At 49.8% G+C, this 23,758-nt stretch overlaps 1 protein-coding gene across 1 annotated transcript in view; it reads right to left on the reverse strand.

Moving 5' to 3' along the window:
- The window catches only part of ACE (angiotensin I converting enzyme), a 147,178-nt gene extending 129,087 nt beyond the window's left edge, over nucleotides 1-18,091 (reverse strand). The window contains exon 1 of the mRNA XM_056548166.1: nucleotides 18,038-18,091. The gene's annotated coding sequence lies outside the window, so the exon portion shown is untranslated. The remainder of the gene's footprint in view (nucleotides 1-18,037) is intronic.
- Nucleotides 18,092-23,758: the final 5,667 nt, after the last annotated feature.

Below are 23,758 nucleotides of genomic sequence, written 5' to 3' on the forward strand. Positions count from 1 at the left end.
TAGAGAAGGAGAAGGCAGAGGCAGACATCCGCACAGGCACAGTAAGACGTGGAGAAGCAGAGTAGACATCAAGGACTGTCTCACCTTTGTGCGGAGTCAGCGTACGTCTTTCCAGGCGGGGAGGACGGATAGGACAATCCCTCAGGAAGTGTTCGGTACTAGCACAGTACAGGCAGAGGTTCTCCATGCGGCGTCGTGTCCTCTCTTGAGGTGTCAGGCGAGACCGGTCGACCTGCATAGCCTCCACGGCGGGAGGCACAGGAACGGATTGCAGGGGACCAGAGGAGAGAGGAGCCGAGGAGAAGAAACGCCTCGTGCGAACAGAGTCCATATCTTGGCGGAGTTCCTGACGCCTTTCGGAAAAACGCATGTCAATGCGAGTGGCTAGGTGAATGAGTTCATGTAGATTAGCAGGAATTTCTCGTGCGGCCAGAACATCTTTAATGTTGCTGGATAGGCCTTTTTTAAAGGTCGCGCAGAGGGCCTCATTATTCCAGGATAATTCTGAAGCAAGAGTACGGAATTGTACGGCATACTCGCCAACGGAAGAATTACCCTGGACCAGGTTCAACAGGGCAGTCTCAGCAGAAGAGGCTCGGGCAGGTTCCTCAAAGACACTTCGGATTTCCGAGAAGAAGGAGTGTACAGAGGCAGTGACGGGGTCATTGCGGTCCCAGAGCGGTGTGGCCCAAGACAGGGCTTTTCCAGACAGAAGGCTGACTACGAAAGCCACCTTAGACCTTTCGGTGGGAAACAGGTCCGACATCATCTCCAGATGCAGGGAACATTGGGAAAGAAAGCCACGGCAAAACTTAGAGTCCCCATCAAATTTATCCGGCAAGGATAGGCGTAGACCAGGAGCGGCCACTCGCTGCGGAGGAGGTGCAGGAGCTGGCGGAGGAGATGACTGCTGAAGCTGTGGTAGTAACTGCTGTAGCATAACGGTCAGTTGAGACAGCTGTTGGCCTTGTTGCGCTATCTGTTGTGACTGCTGGGCGACCACCGTGGTAAGGTCAGCGACAACTGGCAGAGGAACTTCAGCGGGATCCATGGCCGGATCTACTGTCACGATGCCGGCAGGCAGGTAGTGGATCCTCTGTGCCAGAGAGGGATTGGCGTGGACCGTGCTAGTGGATCGGTTCTAAGTCACTACTGGTTTTCACCAGAGCCCGCCGCAAAGCGGGATGGTCTTGCTGCGGCGGTAGTGACCAGGTCGTATCCACTAGCAACGGCTCACCTCTCTGGCTGCTGAAGATAGGCGCGGTACAAGGGAGTAGACAGAAGCAAGGTCGGACGTAGCAGAAGGTCGGGGCAGGCAGCAAGGATCGTAGTCAGGGGCAACGGCAGGAGGTCTGGAACACAGGCTAGGAACACACAAGGAAAACGCTTTCACTGGCACGATGGCAACAAGATCCGGCAAGGAAGTGCAGGGGAAGTGAGGTGATATAGGGAAGTGCACAGGTGAAGACACTAATTGGAATCACTGCGGCGCAGTGGCCCTTTAAATCGCAAAGACCCGGCGCGCGCGCGCCCTAGGGAGCGGGGCCGCGCGCGCCGGGACAGGACCGAGGGAGAGCGGGTCAGGTATGGGAGCCGGGGTGCGCATCGCGAGCGGGCGCTACCCGCATCGCGAATCGCACCCCGGCTGGAAGCGGAATCGCAGCGCCCCGGGTCAGTGGATCTGACCGGAGCGCTGCAGCGGGAGGAGTGTAGCGAGCGCTCCGGGGAGGAGCGGGGACCCGGAGCGCTCGGCGTGACATATACCTTCAAGACAAATCTAGGCCTGAAGCCTGCTAACTTCAGCTGAATACAAAACCGTGAGGCCTGCCGAAGCGCGTCTGTATGCGTGAAATGTCGGCATCGTCTCTGAGCACTCCGTACTACACAGCGTGATCCCGCTACCGTGGACCGGCTTTAATAGCGGCTGACTACGGACTGAGCGGTGAGTGCACTACACCTCTTTTCATTTGTTATATATACGATACTTCACCTTCGTACGTGCACCCCGCTGGTCCTGCCCACATTTGTCCTAGGAGTCCTCCTCGGTGTATCCCGGCGGAGATTCAGGTCAGAACATTGCATTATAGGTGGGCCTTCCTTCTTCTTTGCATTTCAATCTAACCCAGTCTTAATCCTACGTGACTACTGGACCTAAACAATTCCCCTAAATCCAGTGGAACAGCGTAAAGCAATTACTTCAAGCTTATTCCCTACAAGGCCCCTACCAAACTTGTGAGGAACCTAAAGTCTGGTCCTCTGAAAAGACTGCTACTACGTTTAACCTGCATAAAATCTGCAGTAAAGCTATCTTCAGTTTACTAAAATTCCGGTTGAGGACAATCCTTTATTCCTCCCTATCGTTCCTGGGACAGGTGGCGGTAGGATATATATACAGAGCGGAACCCGCACCCTGGCGCCACGACAGTTAAGGGTTAATCCAACACCCTTTCATCACTGCACAGCTACACCCTACCTACCCTACACTCCCAAGCTACCACATACATTACACTAAATAACAGGCACTTAAGATGTTACATTGAACACAGGTACAGGGAGGGCCCAGAGGTCACGAAATGGAGTCTGCCTGACACGGCAGCAAGGGTACAGGGGTGCAACTCCTGTTCTGGACCAGCACATTTGCTATGGTCAACTGCACCACTCGGTCTCTGCACAAGTTTTGATAAATCTTTTTGGCACTTTTCTGAAAAATGGGAATTGCCTCTGGACAGGTGGAGTAGCTTAGGTAAAAGTGGAATGGAACAAAGGGGAAGATTTTTCAAACCTGTGTAGAGGGAAAGTTGACCAGTTGCCCAGAGCAACCAATCAGATTCTTTCAATTTTGAAAAGACCTCTGAGAAATGAAAGAAGGAATCCGATTGGGTGATATGGTCAACTGGTCAACTTTTCCTCTGCACAGGTTTTGATAAGTCAAAAAATGTGCCAAAAGTCTTGGACTCAATCCTGGCCCAGTTTAAGCCAACTAGTTGTTGGTCAAAAGTTTAGACTAGACAGTCTAGGGCTGTGTTCACGCGTTGGGGTACTGCAACTACTTACCACATGCCTTTTTTCCCACAAATGGTCGTTAAAAATGCTAATTATTCTAATTACTTAAATTGCAGTAAAATTACCAATTTCATTACAGTGATTCTGCCCACTTGCGGTGAAAAACCACGTGGTAATTAGTTGCAGTACCTCAAAGTGTGGACACAGCCTTAGAATCCAACAGGTTCATCCACTGTGATAAATCTGGCAATGTGTAAAGTGACCATACATTTTCAGTAACAGTTATCTCTCCTCCTTCATATACGTGAACTGCTAAATATTCATTTTTTCTCTACAGGGAGGGTAGTTGTAGGCTGCAGCCAGACAGCTCTGGCCCTGGCTTACTACTCCCAGAACAATAAGGTTAGGCTGCGCTCACATGATGGAATTTCACAATAGAACATTCCGCAGCAGCAGAGTCACATTGATTTCAATAGGATTCTGCTGCATTGTGCAAACAGTGGAATTTCGCAGAAAGAATAGACATGTCTATTCTCTCTGCTGAGTTCGCATGGAAATGCATTGCAGTCTATGAGACGGTGCATTTCAGAGCAGTCCTAGCGCCGGCATGTTCTGCTGGTGCTCTACTGTTGGGTGAATGTCTACACGGAGATGTGAGTGTGAATTCAAGAATGTTCAGCATATCAGTGCATGGGGGGGGGGCTAATGTATCACCCACAATGCAGCAAACAGCTATTTTGTGTAATGAATAAAAAAGTCTAAAGCTGTGAGCCCTTGTTGGTGATATGGGCAACCATACCCCGCTTAGTTCCATGCATGAGTCCCATTAATAAGAAAAGCGCTAATGCATAGGACTTTGCTAAGCATGGAACTGTTGCCTCGGCAACTATACCACCCAGTGGGGCCTGCATCTCCCCACGCCAGAACTGGGTCACAACTGTGGATTTACACTTAAAGGTAAAAATGTGATCATAGAAATGTGCACTATTAGGCTATACAAGCAGTATAACTGGCACAACCCTCGTAATAAATTCCCTTTAAGGGTCTATTCACATGTACAGTATCCTGTGAAAATTTGATGTGCAGGATTTGATGATGTGTTTAGTCATTTAGTTTACATTAAAATCTGCAGCATAAAATCCTGAACATCATATATGTGCAGGATACTGTACGTGTGAGAAGACCCTAAATTGCATTCACACATACAGTATCCTGAGCAGATTTGATGCCCAGATTTAATGCACAGGATTTGATGCACAAAAACTTGATGCACATGATTTTCTACTGCAGATTTCAATGTAAACGAAATGACTGAGGACAGATTCTAATCTGCAGTTACAAATCCTGCACATCAAATCTGTGTAGGATGCGGTATGTGTGAATAGACCCTTAAGGGGTATTCCAGGATTTTTTGTTTTATGTGACTGTGCTGTGGTTCATAATCTATAGTTTGTACCTGTGTTTGATAGTGGTCCTGCAATTCTTATGTGATCTTTATCTCTATGTTCATTTTTAACAGCATACACAATTAGACCCCTGCTTGTCCTTAGTGTACAGAGCCCTGCTTGTCCTCACTGCACAGAGCCCTGCTTGTCCTCAGTGTACAGAGCCCTGCTTGTCCTCACGGCACAGAGCCCTGCTTGTCCTCAGTGTACAGAGCCCTGCTTGTCCTCAGTGTACAGAGCCCTGCTTGCCCTCAGTGTACAGAGCCCTGCTTGTCCTCACTGCACAGAGCCCTGCTTGTCCTCAGTGTGCAGAGCCCTGCTTGTCCTCGGTGTACAGAGCCCTGCTTGTCCTCAGTGTACAGAGCCCTGCTTGTCCTCAGTGTACAGAGCCCTGCTTGTCCTCACTGCACAGAGCCCTGCTTGTCCTCAGTGTGCAGAGCCCTGCTTGTCCTCAGTGTACAGAGCCCTGCTTGTCCTCAGTTTACAGAGCCCTGCATGTCCTCACTGCACAGAGCCCTGCTTGTCCTTAGTGTACAGAGCCCTGCTTGTACTCACTGCACAGAGCCCTGCTTGTCCTCAGTGTACAGAGCCCTGCTTGTCCTCACGGCACAGAGCCCTGCTTATCCTCAATGTACAGAGCCCTGCTTATCATCAGTGTACAGAGCCCTGCTTGTCCTCAGTGTACAGAGCCCTGCTTGTCCTCACTGCACAGAGCCCTACTTGTCCTCACTGCACAGAGCCCTGCTTGTCCTCAGTGTGCAGAGCCCTGCCTGTCCTCAGTTTACAGAGCCCTGTTTGTCCTCACTGCACAGAGCCCGGCTTGTCCTAAGTGCACAGAGCCCTGCTTGTCCTCACTGCATAGAGCCCTGCTTGTCCTCACTGCACAGAGCCCTTCTTGTCCTCACTGCACAGAGCCCTGCTTGTCCTCAGTGTACAGAGCCCTGCTTGTTCTCACTGCACAGAGCCCTGCTTGTCCTCAGTGCACAGAGCCCTGCTTGTCTTCAGTGTACAGAGCCCTTCTTGTCCTCACTGCACAAAGCCCTGCTTGTCCTCAATGCACAGAGTCCTGCTTGTCCTCTCTGCACAGAGCCCTGCTTGTCCTCAGTGTACAGAGCCCTGCTTGTTCTCACTGCACAGAGCCCTGCTTGTCCTCAGTGCGCAGAGCCCTGCTTGTCCTCAGTGTACAGAGTTATGCTTGTCCTCAGTATACAGAGCCCTTCTTGTCCTCAGTGCACAGAACCCTGCTTGTCCTCAGTGCACAGAGCCCTGCTTGTCCTCACTGCACAGAACCCTGCTTGTCCTCACTGCACAGGGCCCTGTTTGTCTTCAGTGTCCAGAGCCCTGCTTGTCCTCATTGTACAGAGCCCTGCTTGTCCTCAATGCACAGAGCCCTGCTTGTCCTCAGTGTACAGAGCCCTGCTTGTCCTCATTGTACAGAGCCCTGCTTGTCCTCACTGCACAGAGCCCTGCTTGTCCTCAGTGCACAGAGCCCTGCTTGTCTTCAGTGTGCAGAGCCCTGCTTGTCCTCAATTTACAGAGCCCTTCCGGTCCTCAGTGTACAGAGCCCTGCTTGTCCTCACTGCACAAAGCCCTGCTTGTCCTCACTGCACAGAGCCCTGCTTGTCCTCAGTGTACAGAGCCTTGCTTGTTCTCACTGCACAGAGCCCTGCTTGTCTTCAGTGCACAAAGCCCTGCTTGTCTCCAGTGTGCAGAGCCCTGCTTGTCCTCATTGTACAGAGCCCTGCTTATCCTCACTGCACAGAGGCCTGCTTGTCCTCAGTGTACAGAGCCCTGCTTGTCCTCACTGTACAGAGCTCTGCTTGTCCTCAGTATACAGAGCCCTGCTTGTCCTCAGTGCACAGAGCCCTGCTTGTCCTCAGTGTACAGAGCTCTGCTTGTCCACAGTGCCAAGAGCCCTGCTTGTCCCCAGTGCACAGTGCCCTGCTTGTCCTTAGTGTACAGAGCCCTGCTTGTCCTCACTGCACAGAGTTCTGCTTGTCCTCACTGCACAAAGCCCTACTTGTCCTCACTGCACAGGGCCCTGCTTGTCTTTAGTGTCCAGAACCCTGCTTGTCCTCAGTTTACAGAGCTCTGCTTGTCCTCAGTGTACAGAGCCCTGTTTGTCCTCATTGTACAGAGCCCTGCTTGTCCTCAATGCACAGAGCCCTGCTTGTCCTCAGTGTACAGAGCCCTGCTTGTCCTCATTGTACAGAGCCCTGCTTGTCCTCACTGCACAGAGCCCTGCTTGTCCTCAGTGTACAGAGCTCTGCTTGTCCTCAGTGCACAGGGCCCTGCTTGTCTTTAGTGTCCAGAGCCCTGCTTGTCCTCAGTGTACAGAGCCCTGCTTGTCCTCATTGTACAGAGCCCTGCTTGTCCTCAATGCACAGAGCCCTGCTTGTCCTCAGTGTACAGAGCCCTGCTTGTCCTCATTGTACAGAGCCCTGCTTGTCCTCACTGCACAGAGCTCTGCTTGTCCTCAGTGTACAGAGCTCTGCTTGTCCTCAGTGCACAAAGCCCTGCTTGTCCTCAGTGTACAGAGCTCTGCTTGTCCACAGTGCCAAGAGCCCTGCTTGTCCTCAGTGCACATTGCCCTGCTTGTCCTCAGTGTACAGAGCCCTGCTTGTTCTCACTGCACAGAGCCCTGCTTGTCCTCAGTGCACAGAGCCCTGCTTGTCCTCATTGCACAGAGCCCTGCTTGACCTCACTGCACAGAGCCCTGCTTGTCCTCAGTGTACAGAGCCCTGCTTGTCCTCATTGTACAGAGCCCTGCTTGTCCTCACTGCACAGAGCCCTGCTTGTCCTCAGTGTACAGAGCCCTGCTTGTCCTCAGTGTACAGAGCTCTGCTTGTCCTCAGTGTACAGAGCTCTGCTTGTCCTCATTGCACAAAGCCCTGCTTGTCCTCAGTGTACAGAGCTCTGCTTGTCCACAGTGCCAAGAGCCCTGCTTGTCCTCAGTGCACATTGCTCTGCTTGTCCTCAGTGCACAGAGCATTGCTTGTCCTCATTGCACAGATCCCTGCTTGTCCTCACTGCACAGAGCCCTGCTTGTCCTCACTGCACAAAGCCCTGCTTGTCCTCAATGCACAGAGGCCTTCTTGTCCTCAGTGTACAGAGCTTTGCTTGTCCTCAGTGTACAGAGCTCTGCTTGTCCTCAGTATACAGAGCCCTGCTTGTCCTCAGTGCACAGAGCCCTGCTTGCCCTCAGTGTACAGAGCTCTGCTTGTCCACAGTGCCAAGAGCCCTGCTTGTCCTCAGTGCACAGTGCCCTGCTTGTCCTTAGTGTACAGAGCCCTGCTTGTTCTTACTGCACAGAACCCTGATTGTCCTCACTGCACAAAGCCCTGCTTGTCCTTAGTGCACAGAACCCTGCTTGCTCTCAGTGTACAGAGCCCTGCTTGTCTTCAGCACACAGAGCCCTGCTTGTCCTCCGTGTACAGAGCCCTGCTGGCCCTCATTGTACAGAGCTCTGTCTCAGAAACACACAGGCAATAGCTTTAGGGCCACACTGTCCACTCAGGAAGCAACACTGATTGACAATCAATTTCACATGCTGTTGTGCAAATGGAGTGGTTCAGCAGGTGGTGACCACAGGCCACTTCTCAGTTCCTATGCTTCCTGGCTGATGTTTTGGTCACTTTTAAATGCTTACAATCTAGTGGTAGCATGAGACGGAGTCTACAACCCAAACAAGTGGCTCAGGTAGTGCAGCTCATTCAGGATGGCACATCAATGCGAGCTGTGGCAAGAAGGTTTGCTGTGTCTGTCAGCGTAGTGTCCAGAGCATGAAGGCGCTACCAGGAGACAGGCCAATACATCAGGAGATGTTGAGGAGGCTGTAGGAGGGCAACAACCCAGCAGCAGGACCGCTACCTCTGCCTTTGTGCACGGAGGAGCAGGAGGAGCACTGCCAGAGCCCTGCAAAAGGACCTCTAGCAGGCCACAAATGTGCATGTGTCCACTCAAACGGTCAGAAACAGACTCCATAAGGGTGGTATGAGAGCCTGGCGTCCACATGGGGGGGGTTGTGCTTACAGCCCAACACCATGCAGGACGTTTGGCATTTGCCAGAGAACACCAAGATTAGCAAATTTGCCACTGGCATCCTGCGCTCTTCACAGATGAAAGCAGGTTCACACTGAGCACATGTTATAGACGTGAGAGGGTCTGGAGACGCCGTGGAGAACGTTCTGCTGCCTGCAACATCCTTCAGCATGACCAGTTTGGCAGTGGGTCAGTAATGGTGTGGGGTGGCATTTCTTTGGGGGACCACACAGCCCTACATGTGCTTGCTAGAGGTAGCCTGACTGCCATTAGTTACCGAGATGAGATCTTCAGACGGGGGGTCCAAATTATAAATGCTGCAATTCTGAACCTAGACCTACGACCTTGGCATTCTGCAGGTATACGATAAATACATCAATTGTTTGTTCTTGATTCCCTTAGCACCTTTGACAACTTAATACTTAAATTTAACATATCAAAGAGGGATCTATATACATTTTTTCAAATACACCATTTCTTGCAGTCTCGTAGCCATCACTCGTGGTCACAAAATACAAAGAAAGCCCTACTAGCTATTCCCCATTCAGAAGCCTTCCTTAAAACTAGATTTAGATGGTACCTTACGCCGGACAGGCTGCACTCTATATACCCCGAATCTCCCCCTGACTGTTGGAGATTGTCACGATGCCGGCTGGCAGGTAGTGGATCCTCTGTGCCAGAGAGGGATTGGCGTGGACCGTGCTAGTGGACCGGTTCTAAGCCACTACTGGTTTTCACCAGAGCCCGCCGCAAAGCGGGATGGTCTTGCTGCGGCGGTAGTGACCAGGTCGTATCCACTAGCAACGGCTCACCTCTCTGGCTGCTGAAGATAGGCGCGGTACAAGGGAGTAGGCAGAAGCAAGGTCGGACGTAGCAGAAGGTCGGGGCAGGCAGCAAGGATCGTAGTCAGGGGCAACGGCAGAAGGTCTGGAAACACAGGCAAGGAACACACAAGGAACGCTTTCACTGGCACTAAGGCAACAAGATCCGGCAAGGGAGTGCAAGGGAAGTGAGGTAATATAGGGAAGTGCACAGGTGAAAACCCTAATTGGAACCACTGCGCCAATCAGCGGCGCAGTGGCCCTTTAAATCGCAGAGACCCGGCGCGCGCGCGCCCTAGGGAGCGGGGCCGCGCGCGCCGGGACAGAACAGACGGGGAGCGAGTCAGGTAGGGGAGCCGGGGTGCGCATCGCGAGCGGGCGCTACCCGCATCGCGAATCGCATCCCGGCTGGCAGCGGGATCGCAGCGCCCCGGGTCAGAGGACGTGACCGGAGCGCTGCAGCGGAGAGAGAGAAGCGAGCGCTCCGGAGAGGAGCGGGGACCCGGAGCGCTCGGCGTAACAGTACCCCCCCCTTGGGTCTCCCCCTCTTCTTAGAGCCTGAGAACCTGAGGAGCAGACTTTTGTCTAGGATGTTGTCCTCAGGTTCCCAGGATCTCTCTTCAGGACCACAACCCTCCCAGTCCACTAAAAAAAAATTTTTTCCTCTGACCTTTTTGGCAGCTAAGATTTCCTTGACCGAGAAGATGTCCGAGGAGCCGGAAACAGGAGTGGGAGGAACAGATTTGGGAGAAAAACGGTTGAGGATGAGTGGTTTGAGAAGAGAGACGTGAAAGGCATTAGGGATACGAAGAGAAGGAGGAAGAAGAAGTTTATAAGAGACAGGATTAATTTGACGCAAAATTTTGAAAGGACCAAGATAGCGTGGTCCCAACTTGTAGCTAGGGACACGGAAGCGGACATATTTAGCGGAGAGCCATACCTTGTCTCCAGGGGAAAAAACGGGAGGAGCTCTTCTTTTCTTATCCGCGAATCTCTTCATGCGTGAAGAAGCCTGTAAGAGAGAATTTTGGGTCTCTCTCCATATGATGGAAAGGTCACGAGAAATTTCATCCACAGCGGGCAGACCAGAGGGCAAGGGAGTAGGGAGGGGGGGAAGAGGGTGACGGCCGTACACCACGAAAAATGGGGATTTGGAGGAAGATTCAGAGACCCTGAAGTTATACGAGAATTCGGCCCATGGGAGAAGATCTGCCCAGTCATCCTGGCGGGAGGAAACAAAATGTCGCAAATAATCACCCAAGATCTGGTTAATTCTTTCTACTTGTCCATTGGACTGGGGATGATATGCAGAAGAAAAATTTAATTTAATCTTGAGTTGTTTACAGAGAGCCCTCCAGAATTTAGACACGAATTGGACGCCTCTATCCGAGACAATCTGCGTAGGCAACCCGTGAAGACGAAAAATGTGTACAAAAAATTGTTTAGCCAACTGAGGCGCAGAAGGAAGACCAGGAAGAGAGATGAAATGTGCCATTTTGGAGAATCGATCAACGACCACCCAAATAACAGTGTTGCCACGGGAAGGGGGTAAATCAGTAATAAAGTCCATACCAATCAGAGACCAAGGCTGTTCGGGGACAGGCAGAGGATGAAGAAACCCAGCGGGCTTCTGGCGAGGAGTCTTATCCCGGGCACAGATAGTGCAGGCTCGCACAAAGTCCACAACATCCGTCTCCAGAGTCGGCCACCAATAGAAGCGGGAGATGAGTTGCACAGATTTCTTGATACCCGGATGACCTGCGAGATGGGAGGAGTGACCCCATTTGAGGATTCCGAGGCGTTGGCGAGGAGAAACAAAGGTCTTTCCTGGAGGGGTCTGCCTGATGGAGGCAGGAGAAGTGGAGATCAGGCAGTCAGGTGAAATGATGTGTTGCGGAGAGAGTTCAACTTCTGAGGCATCCGAGGAACGAGAGAGAGCATCGGCCCTAATGTTCTTATCGGCAGGACGAAAGTGAATCTCAAAATTAAATCGGGCAAAGAACAGAGACCACCGGGCCTGGCGAGGATTCAGCCGTTGGGCAGACTGGAGGTAGGAGAGGTTCTTGTGGTCGGTGTAGATAATAACAGGAGAACTTGATCCCTCCAGCAGATGCCTCCATTCCTCAAGTGCTAATTTAATGGCTAGAAGCTCTCGATCCCCGATGGAGTAGTTCCTCTCCGCTGGAGAGAAGGTCCTAGAGAAAAAACCACAAGTGACAGCATGCCCGGAAGAATTTTTTTGTAGGAGAACAGCTCCAGCTCCCACTGAGGAGGCATCAACCTCCAATAGGAAGGGTTTGGAAGGGTCAGGTCTGGAGAGGACGGGAGCCGAAGAAAAGGCAGACTTGAGTCGTTTAAAGGCGTCTTCTGCTTGAGGAGGCCAGGACTTGGGATCAGCATTTTTTTTTGGTTAAAGCCACGATAGGAGCCACAATGGTAGAAAAATGTGGAATAAATTGCCTGTAATAATTGGCGAACCCCAAAAAGCGTTGGATAGCACGGAGTCCGGAGGGGCGTGGCCAATCTAAGACGGCAGAGAGTTTGTCTGGATCCATCTGTAGTCCCCGGCCAGAGACCAAATATCCTAGAAAAGGAAGAGATTGGCATTCAAACAGACATTTCTCGATTTTGGCATAGAGTTGGTTGTCACGAAGTCTCTGAAGAACCATACGGACATGCTGGCGGTGTTCTTCTAGATTGGCAGAAAAAATTAGGATATCGTCCAGATATACAACAACACAGGAGTATAACAGATCACGAAAAATTTCATTGACAAAGTCTTGGAAGACGGCAGGGGCGTTGCACAGGCCAAAGGGCATGACCAGATACTCAAAGTGTCCATCTCTGGTGTTAAATGCCGTTTTCCACTCGTCCCCCTCTCTGATGCGGATGAGGTTATAGGCGCCTCTTAAGTCCAATTTAGTAAAGATGTGGGCACCTTGGAGGCGATCAAAGAGTTCAGAGATGAGGGGTAAGGGGTAGCGGTTCTTAACCGTGATTTTATTAAGACCGCGGTAGTCAATGCAAGGACGTAGGGAGCCATCTTTTTTGGACACAAAGAAAAATCCGGCTCCGGCAGGGGAGGAGGATTTACGGATAAAGCCCTTTTTTAGATTCTCCTGGACGTATTCGGACATGGCAAGAGTCTCTGGGGCAGAGAGAGGATAAATTCTGCCCCGGGGTGGGGTAGTGCCCGGGAGGAGGTCGATAGGGCAATCATAAGGCCTGTGAGGAGGTAGAGTCTCAGCTTGTTTTTTGCAGAAAACATCCGCGAAGTCCATATAGGCCTTAGGGAGACCGGTCACTGGAGGAACCACAGAGTTACGGCAAGGGTTACTGGGAACCGGTTTTAGACAGTTCTTGGAACAAGAGGACCCCCAACTCTTGATCTCCCCAGTGGACCAATCCAGGGTTGGGGAATGAAGTTGAAGCCAGGGAAGTCCAAGGAGAATCTCCGAGGTGCAATTGGGGAGGACCAAAAGTTCAATCCTCTCATGATGAGATCCGATGCTCATAAGAAGGGGCTCCGTGCGGAAACGTATGGTACAGTCCAATCTTTCATTATTTACACAATTGATGTAGAGGGGTCTGGCGAGACTGGTCACCGGGATGTTGAACCTGTTGACGAGAGAGGCCAAAATAAAATTTCCTGCAGATCCAGAGTCCAAGAAGGCCACTGTAGAGAAGGAGAAGGCAGAGGCAGACATCCGCACAGGCACAGTAAGACGTGGAGAAGCAGAGTAGACATCAAGGACTGTCTCACCTTTGTGCGGAGTCAGCGTACGTCTTTCCAGGCGGGGAGGACGGATAGGACAATCCCTCAGGAAGTGTTCGGTACTAGCACAGTACAGGCAGAGGTTCTCCATACGGCGTCGTGTCCTCTCTTGAGGTGTCAGGCGAGACCGGTCGACCTGCATAGCCTCCACGGCGGGAGGCACAGGAACAGATTGCAGGGGACCAGAGGAGAGAGGAGCCGAGGAGACGAAACGCCTCGTGCGAACAGAGTCCATATCTTGGCGGAGTTCCTGACGCCTTTCAGAAAAACGCATGTCAATGCGAGTGGCTAGGTGAATAAGTTCATGTAGATTAGCAGGAATTTCTCGTGCGGCCAGAACATCTTTAATGTTGCTGGATAGGCCTTTTTTGAAGGTCGCGCAGAGGGCCTCATTATTCCAGGACAATTCTGAAGCAAGTGTACGGAATTGTACGGCATACTCGCCAACGGAAGAATTACCCTGGACCAGGTTCAACAGGGCAGTCTCAGCAGAAGAGGCTCGGGCAGGTTCCTCAAAGACACTTCGGATTTCCGAGAAGAAGGAGTGTACAGAGGCAGTGACGGGGTCATTGCGGTCCCAGAGCGGTGTGGCCCATGACAGGGCTTTTCCGGACAGAAGACTGACTACGAAAGCCACCTTAGACCTTTCAGTGGGAAACAGGTCCGACATCATCTCCAGATGCAGGGAACATTGGGAAAGAAAGCCACGGCAAAACTTAGAGTCCCCATCAAATTTATCCGGCAAGGATAAGCGTATCCCAGGAGCGGCCACTCGCTGCGGAGGAGGTGCAGGAGCTGGCGGAGGAGATGACTGCTGAAGCTGTGGTAGTAACTGTTGTAGCATAACGGTCAGTTGAGACAGCTGTTGGCCTTGTTGCGCTATCTGTTGTGACTGCTGGGCGACCACCGTGGTGAGGTCAGCGACAACTGGCAGAGGAACTTCAGCGGGATCCATGGCCGGATCTACTGTCACGATGCCGGCTGGCAGGTAGTGGATCCTCTGTGCCAGAGAGGGATTGGCGTGGACCGTGCTAGTGGACCGGTTCTAAGCCACTACTGGTTTTCACCAGAGCCCGCCGCAAAGCGGGATGGTCTTGCTGCGGCGGTAGTGACCAGGTCGTATCCACTAGCAACGGCTCACCTCTCTGGCTGCTGAAGATAGGCGCGGTACAAGGGAGTAGGCAGGAGCAAGGTCGGACGTAGCAGAAGGTCGGGGCAGGCAGCAAGGATCGTAGTCAGGGGCAACGGCAGAAGGTCTGGAACACAGGCTAGGAACACACAAGGAACGCTTTCACTGGCACTAAGGCAACAAGATCCGGCAAGGGAGTGCAAGGGAAGTGAGGTAATATAGGGAAGTGCACAGGTGATTACCCTAATTGGAACCACTGCGCCAATCAGCGGCGCAGTGGCCCTTTAAATCGCAGAGACCCGGCGCGCGCGCGCCCTAGGGAGCGGGGCCGCGCGCGCCGGGACAGAACAGACGGGGAGCGAGTCAGGTAGGGGAGCCGGGGTGCGCATCGCGAGCGGGCGCTACCCGCATCGCGAATCGCATCCCGGCTGGCAGCGGGATCGCAGCGCCCCGGGTCAGAGGACGTGACCGGAGCGCTGCAGCGGAGAGAGAGAAGCGAGCGCTCCGGAGAGGAGCGGGGACCCGGAGCGCTCGGCGTAACAGAGATGTTGTCGGGAAAAAGGTACCTTAATGTACACCTTATGGTCATGCCCAATTATACAGGATTATTGGTTGCAGGTTGGTGCTATGCTGGAGGAAATTATTGGTTACAAACCCAGTTTGATGCCCGCTATGTCGTTGTTGCTCTTAGATCTGCATACTATTCCTCCCTGTCATAGACTTATAGTTAGCAAAATTTTGATTTTAGCTAAATTGGTACTTACACGGCATTGGAGGTCTACTGCATCTCCTGTTGTAGGGGAGCTCCTATCGCTGCTGAAACACTCTTATAACTGCGAAAAGGCAATGTCATACAACATGAGGCATATCCCCCTTTTGACCAAAATTTGGAGTCCATGGATTTGCTCCTGCTTCGCATAGCCTATGTCTTGTATAATGTTTCGAGGGTTCAGATGCTCAGACGCTAAGACGTGATTTGTGTGTCGCAAGACCAAAATATAGACGATAATGCTGCATGACACCTGATACTATATCCCACTTTCCATCCCTTCTCCCCCACTTTCCATCCTTTGTCTTCTCTATTCCTTCCTAGTTGGTGTTTAAAACGGTTATGATTTGCTTCAGATTACCATGAGCCTAATGTTATACTAGCTTACATGGGATGCTGTAGCATTTTTTCCCAGCAATTTACACATCCAATGTATTACTGATAGCCATTGCATTAAGTTGCCTTTCTTTGACTTATTTAATGTCAGTCAAATATTCCAGTTGTGAGCTTTGTTTTGTTCCTTTACATGACTTTTCTGACTGAATGTTTGTATTCAATTTATCTTGAAAATCTCAATAAAAACCATTGAAACAGAGATCCTCAGACCCCTTGTGAGACCATATGCGGGTGCGGTTGGCCCTGGGTTCCTCCTAATGCAAGATAATGCTAGACCTCATATGGCTGGAGTGTGTCAGCAGTTCCTGCAAGAGGAAGGCATTGATGCTATGGACTGGCCTGCCCTTTCCCCAGACCTTAATCCGATTGAGCACATCTGGGACATCATGTCTCGCTCCATCCACCAATACTACGTTGAACCACAGACTGTCCAGGAGTTGTCCAGGTCTGGGAGGACATCCCTCAGGAGACCATCTTTCGTAGCCCTAGGTTCATGTCACAACCTAGGAAGCAAACAGGCCCGCGAGGCTGGGATGCCGATTGAGCACATCTGGGACATCATGTCTCGCTCAATCCACCAATACCACGTTGAACCACAGACTGTCCAGGAGCTCTCTAGGGCGGGCGCGCACCGGCTCTCTGAAATTTAACGGGCCAGTGCACCATTAATTGGTGCCTGGCCCAATCAGTACCTACACCTGCTAACATATAAAAACCCACTTCCCCTTCCTGTCCTTGCTGGATCTTGTTGCCCTAGTGCCCTGAGAAAGCGTTTCTGTGTGTTCCATAGCCTGTGTATCCAGACCCTTGCCGTTGCCCCTGACTATGAACCTTTGCTGCCTGCCCAGACCTTCTGCTACGTCCGACCTTGCTCTTGCCTTGTCCCTGTGTACCGCGCCTGACTCAGCTGTCAGTGAGGGTGAGTCGCTATTGGGTGGAACAACCTGGGGGTTACCTGCCGCTGCAAGTCCATCCCGCTTTGCGGCAGGCTCTGGTGAAAACCAGTAACCCCTTAGATTCCGTTCCCCTGGTACGGCCCACGCCATCACCTCACTGACACAAAGGATCCACCATCTGTGTCCTCTCCGCATACCAATCCGGATCCTGACAGGAATGCAATTATTCCTGTCTTTTTTTCAGTGTGAACAGTGTTCTATAAATATATCCTGTGTATCTAGGCATCCCTGTTACCTGTCCATGGGGACTCTGTGTCTACTAGAGGTTTTATGTGGGATTATACTATATTCCTGTCTGTTCCTGGAGTCTGTTCAGACTTTTCCGTTTTCCTGTCTGGTGTTTTGAACTCTATGGCCCAGATTTATCAAACTGTGTGTGAGAAAAAAAAAAGTGATTTTCCCACAGCAACCAATCACAGCTTAAGTTTCACTTTACCAGAGCTCGTTAGCTGAGCTGTGATTGGTTGCTGTGGGAAAATCACTCAAATTTTTTCTCTCACACAGTTTGATAAATCTGGGCCTATATGTTTATTAGTTCTTGATTTCAAATCTTTTGAGTTCTGTACATGACTACTGATCTATAGTGTCCTCTGTTCACGACCACTGGGTCCTCTGTTCATGTCCGCTGATCTATAGTGTCCTCTGTTCATGACCGCTGATCCATAGTGTCCCCTGTGCTGCTCACTGATCTGTGTCCTCTGAACTTAAACTGTTATGGAGTTCTATGTTCCTGTTATGTTTCTGGTTTGTGACCGACAATTTATTAGTATGTGTTTTTAGGCCCCTGCACTGTAGTTCAGGGAGGGAACGGCGCCCAGTTGTCCATCCACCGGTTAGGGTGGATGGGCAAGTAGGCAGGGAGAGTGGTTTTAGGGTCAGTTTAGGGGGGCTCACTCTCACTGTCCACTGGTCGGTCTCTGACACCTGACCTGACACACCAGGGTGTGTCCAGAGCATTGGAGGCCTCAAGCATAAAGTCTGCAGCCACAAGTCAGCTCAAGTAAGCTAAAGTCATCGTCTTGTAAGTCACAAGTCAGTCATCAGTCAAGTCAATTGTCTAGTCACCGTGGCCTGCACTAAAGTGTCTCTACATACTGAAGTCCCAAAAAGCCTGCGAGGTCTCCCTGTGTCAATGGTCACCTCCTCGGGATTCTGGCTGTACTGCATAGACTGTGTCATCTGTCTAACTTCAGTAAAGCTAATGTTGTCCATAACTTGGGGTTGGTGTCCTCATTGCCCCCGTGCCTAGCCGAGGACCAGCGGTATTACCTTAGTTTCGGGTGGTTTAGGCTAAAAGTTCTACCTTCGGGTGGTTGCATAGGCAAACCCCCACCCTGGCGTCACTAACACGAAGGGGTTAATACCATCTACCAGCAACACCATCTGCCCCTACACCTCACATCACACCCTGTGGCTCACCACAATCTTTGGCATCACGAACAGGATACGGGTGTGTGCCATAGCCATAAAGCCACAAGCCCTCCCACTTGGTCTGAGTCTGAACTGTGTCCAAGAAAAATTGCATGCCTATGCAAAAAAAGGTTTGCGCCAGAAGACATGTGTTCTTACTGTGGTGCTGATAAGGTAGAGGGGGAGGTGAAGAAAGTTTTGCTGCCTGCCGTGGGGAAGTCTGTAAAAGTTATACGGACAACGTGCAAAATCAAAACTGAGGCCATGCTGCACCATTCTGCTAAATTGGTACCTGAAAGGGTTAAGGAGGAGCCCGAGAAGCTCATGAAAATGTCCAGCACTGGTCAACCCCCCCTGCCGTGGGGAAGTCTGTAAAAGTTATACGGACAACGTGCAAAATCAAAACTGAGGCCATGCTGCACCATTCTGCTAAATTGGTACCTGAAAGGGTTAAGGAGGAGCCCGAGAAGCTCATGAAAATGTCCAGCACTGGTCAACCCCCCGCCCCTGGACGTGGCAGTTATTCGCTGTGTCCATGCCGAAGTGAAACTGTGAAGATCCGCCTCCTGTTGCCGGGGGACCGGAAGTCAAATGACGTGTTTCCAGTCGGCGGCCATTTTACTGGAACCTGTTGCCGAGGGGACGAAAACAGGAAGTTCCCTAGGCGTAGCCGTATTGCAAATCCCAGTGGCTGTGTCTGGCTCTGATAATTCTGTCCAGGTACCCAATGCAGTGCAGACTCTGCAGACACCAATGAACACAAGTGTAATGCAGATCGCAAGTAAGCCGTGGATACCATCGCTTGCAAGTCAGTCTCCAGTACCGGTGGTGAGTCACATAAACCCCTTAGTGCCCAGCAGTGTTCCCGGGTACTTACCATCATATGTGGAATCGCCACCCAGGGTATCCCAGCCCAGACAAAGCCGCTGCAGCACTTCAACAAGCATCTTAAATGGCCAGTACTCCCCAGGTTGCACGGGGGTCCAGTTGCAAAAAAACGGAGAACCCGAATTAAAGCGCAGATGGATGGCAAGACTACAGATGGCTGCCTTCTCCGTCTCTTCTGTGTTGGCTCCATCAAGGAGCACAACAATCAGATCAGAAAGGCATCCTATGCCCAGCATCAACAAGTCCGTCAAAGTCGCACCAAGATTATGGAAATCCTGACCCAAAAGGGGCAAACAAATGACTTGAAGGAAGTTGTTAAAAACTGATCCCAGACAGCATAGGCCAAGATATAGGCCTGCTACTCTATCCATCCTCTCCAAGACGTCTCTGTCCAACGTGTCAAGATGCTGGAAAATTCAAAGTTAAATTAGTCTAAAAAATGACTCGGCCCACTCTTGCAGCCAAAGAGGTTTGGCCGGGTGTGAACCCGTCTGCAGAAGTGCCTAGGCCCACTCTGGTTGCCATAGAGGTTTGGCCTGACTATCAGGCACCAACAAAAGTGCCTCGGCCTACTCCATCTGTTCAGGAGGTTTGGTAAGGTCAACAGGCACCAACTGTCATTCGATCAGTGGCGCAAGCTGCTTCTGTACAAGTGGTGGTCACTGTGAGTCCGACAGTCACTGAATCCCGTTTGTCCCATGTCTCATGGAACACACATGTCAACCCCATGGAGGGAGTCTCGCGTACCTAGGTATATGTCACAGCCTAGAAAGCAGTCTAACCGATGAAGTTGGAATGGAAGAGCACCTACATAAAAGAAATGTTCTATTTGTGTACTCATGTACAGTAACCTTACCAAACTTGGTCGTGAGACGAACTGACTTCTGTATGCAAGTAACATTTTTTGTTGTTCCAGGTTTCTAAGCAACAATTAAGCACAGCGCCTGACGAATTAGTCAAGAAAGTTTTGTGATAACCAATTTCGTAAGTGTTTTTTCCGGCTGTGGCCGAGAGTCTCCTCAGGAACCTGACAGAGCCTGAGCTCTTAGTACCTGAACTCTATAGTGTATCTGGACTACTGAGTGATACATTGACATCTGTGTAAATACTGCCATAGTAATATGTTTTTGCTCACCGTTATGCACACGGGAAATATTTTCGATCCTGTACTATAATTGTTAGAGTATAATTAAAATGTATATAATTTATTGTACACCAAAAAGTCATAGTGTACCATATTTTCTGATGTCTGGCAGTTTTCTTGTAGGGGTTATACTGAACTAATCAGGAGAAGCAACATTTCACCCCACCGCTAACATCATACACAGAGTAAAGTCGTGTACTACACATAGTTCACAAGTACACATAAAGTTTTGTACACATATCCACTGTACATTAGGCCTGTAACTCTCACAACTACACAGTCCATACAAATGTCTTATATGTCTAAAATGTCTAATGTAATTTCTTGTGTCCACGTGCTCAGGATACTTTGCTGGCCAAAAGGTATTCCTGTTCCCACAAAAGCACATAATTTAAAAGCAGGAGGTAGCAAATGTCAAATGTTATCTGGAAAAAAAATGTCTAACATAAGAAAATGTCTAGCATAAAAATAACTAGTGTTCTGGGGAGAAGTGTATAATGCCAAGGGACCCCAGTAGCCAAGGCATTGGGCAGAGAGCCTCTGGCAATCAAATCCGCCAGTGTCATGTCTAGTCATGTATAAAGCGTTATATACAGTCAAATGTAATATGTATAGTCAACTGTCATAATATGCATAGTCAATGTCATAAAATGCATAGTCATGGTAATAAAAGTCATGTTTATACGATAGGCTCCAGTAATTCCATGGTTATCTTCAGTTACACAAATCTAACAGAGCATGTATGGACATTGATACAGAGACTCTCTTGTGTTATCAGTTCTTGTCAACAAACAGCCTGGATTTGGACGTTAATTGCAATGCCCCAGGACTGCATGTGGCCCCTCAGCAGATTCGCTCCTCAAAGCCTTCCAGGATGGAAGTTGAGGGCGACTTTGCTTATGTAGGGGGGTTTGTGATGCCCCGCTACGGGATATGCTCCTACAGTCCTGTCAGGTTGAGTCCCTGTAAGTCCTCAGGGCTCACCTGCAGTGTTCCCCCATAATGTGTATAAGTTATATATTAAGGGTAAAGGACCTTTGACATGGTCACATGGTTGTTAGTGACATGATAAGGGTTGTCACATGTTCAAGTCATATGTTTTGTTACCCAGAGAGCACCAGGTGACCAGATGACCTGCAGCTAGCCTATGGGCTCCTTGCACAACCCCCCTTTATAAGGAAGGGAGGAGCTGCAATCTGCCTTTTTTTGCTCTTTTCTCTCTTGTTCTGCTGAGGTCAAATCCAGTCCAGACGTCTCAGAGCCAGTGTCCAGCACATCTGGAGGCCTCAACCTAAATTGCAGCTGTCATCATCTTCAGTCAAGTCAAGTCAATTGTAGTCAGCTACACCTATAGTCTCTCAAGTCACTGCAAGTCCCAGCAAGCTGCAAGGTCCCCTGTGTTACTGGTCACCTCTCTGAGATCCTGGCCGAACTGTATAGACTGTACCATCTGTCTACCTCAGTAAAAGCTACCGTTAACCTTAACCTGGCCTTGGACTATTATTTGTCCCTGCCTAACCTAGGACTAGCTGTTCTACCATTGGGTGGTTACATAGGCAAACCCCCCGCCCTGGCGTCACGAACACGAAGGGGTTAATATCATCTAACCCTGGGCAACACCATCTGCCCCTTAAACCTCACATCACACCCCGTGGCTCACCACATCTCCTTTAAAGGATAACTCCGGGATGTAAAACTTATCCCCTATCCTAAGGATAGGGGATAAATGTTAGATAGTGGATGGGGTCTGACCACTGACCGATCTCCCGAATGTTGCCCGGCTCCCTGCATGTAACAAGCATTTTTGATCACAGCACGAAGCTGCGGCCGACACGCCCCCTCCATACAATTCTATGGCGGAGCCAGAGATTGCCGAAAGCAGCGCTCAGAGTGTCCTATAGAGCTGCATGGAGGGGGTGTGTCAGCCGCTGCTTTGTGTGGTGGTCGACACGCCCCATTCATGCTGAGAACCGGGGTACCCCCGCGATCTAACACTCATCCCCTATCCTTAGGAAAGGGGATAAGTTTTACATCCCAGAGTTATCCTAAAAGTAAATATTGCCAAATAAAGCTGTAAAGTCACATTTCAGGCACAACAAAAGCTTTTCTATATTACAAGGAAGTTAACAAGTGTCTTTTTGGGAGAGATTCCAATTTCCAAGAGAAGAAGCAGAACAGAAGTGTTGTGACTGCAAACCATGACTTATCACACATACCAAGGAGCCGGAGATTGCTGTCCGGGCATGCTGGGATTTGTAGTTTTACAACAGATGGAGGCACCCTAGTTTGAAAACACTGCTCCATGGCAACATATCAAGTGATATGTAAGCTTAAAGGGTACTCCGGTGAAAACCCGTAAAAAATCTTAATCCTTTCAGTACTTATCAGCTGCTGTATTCTCCACAGGGAGTTATTTTCTTTTTAAATTTCTTTTCTATCTGACCACAGTGCTCTCCGCTGACACCTCTCGCCATGACAGTTTCTGAGACGGACAAAGGTGTCAGCAGAGAGCACTGTGGTCAGACAGAAAATAAATAAAATAAAAAAATAAAAAAAAGAACTTCCTCTGTAGCATACAGCAGCTGATAAGTACTGGAAGGGTTAAGATTTTTTAATAGAAGTAATTTACAAATCTGTTTAACTTTCTGGCACCAGTTCATTTAAAAAAAGTTGTTCTTACCCAGAGTACCCCTTTAATCTTGCTACCCACAATAATAGTATGGGGTGCCATTGTTTTTATGTGATTACCGAGCACTGCAATTGCGATATTTAGGATGTATGACATTGTATTTATAACATGTAACATCACACAATATTGTAAAGTGCTTTCCTAGGCATCTTAAAGGAAGTCCATGGCCATTAGCAACTTCCCCCAGCGAAATCAGCTGATTGTCAGAAGATTTGTGAGTCTGTGTGCACCAACCTGCAGAATACATGACATCCAGTTCAGGCAGGGTTCACACTGCATTTTGTGTCTTCGTTTCACTGGTTTCTGTATCATTATTAGAGATGAGTGAACTTTTCAAAAATTCAATTCGGCCGATTTGCCGAATTTTTCGATTAAGTTCGTTTCTATCCGAATTTTTTCGCGGCAAATCTATATTAAAAAAGGCTATTTCTAGCTTACATACAGCCTCTATAGGGGTGCTGTGATCTAAAACGCATATGGAGTGTGCTGGGGTAGTGAAATAATACTGTTATTCAGAATAACATGCAGATTACCGGCCTCGCTTTTAGAATCACTGCAGCACAATTACAGAGCCTGGTGGTGGCATCAGAGTCAGGAGATTATATAGTGACTGAATGACACAGCGTGGAGGTTTTGGCAGCATGAGGAGACCATATAGTGGCTGAATGGCACAGCGTGGAGGTGTTGGCAGCATGAGGACACAATATAGTGGCTGAATGACACAGCGTGGACATGTTGTCAGCATGAGGAGACCATATAGTGGCTGAATGACACAGCATGGAGGTGTAGGCAGCATGAGGAGACCATATAGTGGATGAATGGCACAGCCCGTAGTTGCCAGCAGCATGAGTAGGCACTAGGCCTTCACAATCCCTAAGATTAAAAGATGAATTAAGAAATTTAAACCGAAGATTTTGGATAGTGGGTGCTACCTATGAGAACATTTGAAACTCCCAGACCCAGGCCCATCAGCGGCATCAGTAAAGCATATATTGCCTGAATGACACAGCCTGGAGTTGGCTGATTCACGAGTACACAGCAGGGCTTCACAATTCCCCCCCAAAAACACCACAATTTTAGAAATTTTTGAAAAAGATTTTGGATAGCGGGTGCTTCCTATGAGAAAATTGGAAATTACCAGACCCAGGCCCTACAGCGGCATCAGTAACCCATATATTGCCTGAATGACACAGCCTGGAGTTGGCTGATGCACGAGTACACACCAGGGCTTCAAAATCCCTCCCAAAAAACACCACAATTTTAGAAATTTTTGAAAAAGATTTTGGATAGCG

Source organism: Hyla sarda, chromosome 12, assembly GCF_029499605.1.
Source record: "Hyla sarda isolate aHylSar1 chromosome 12, aHylSar1.hap1, whole genome shotgun sequence".
NCBI classification, from domain to species: Eukaryota; Metazoa; Chordata; class Amphibia; order Anura; family Hylidae; genus Hyla; species Hyla sarda.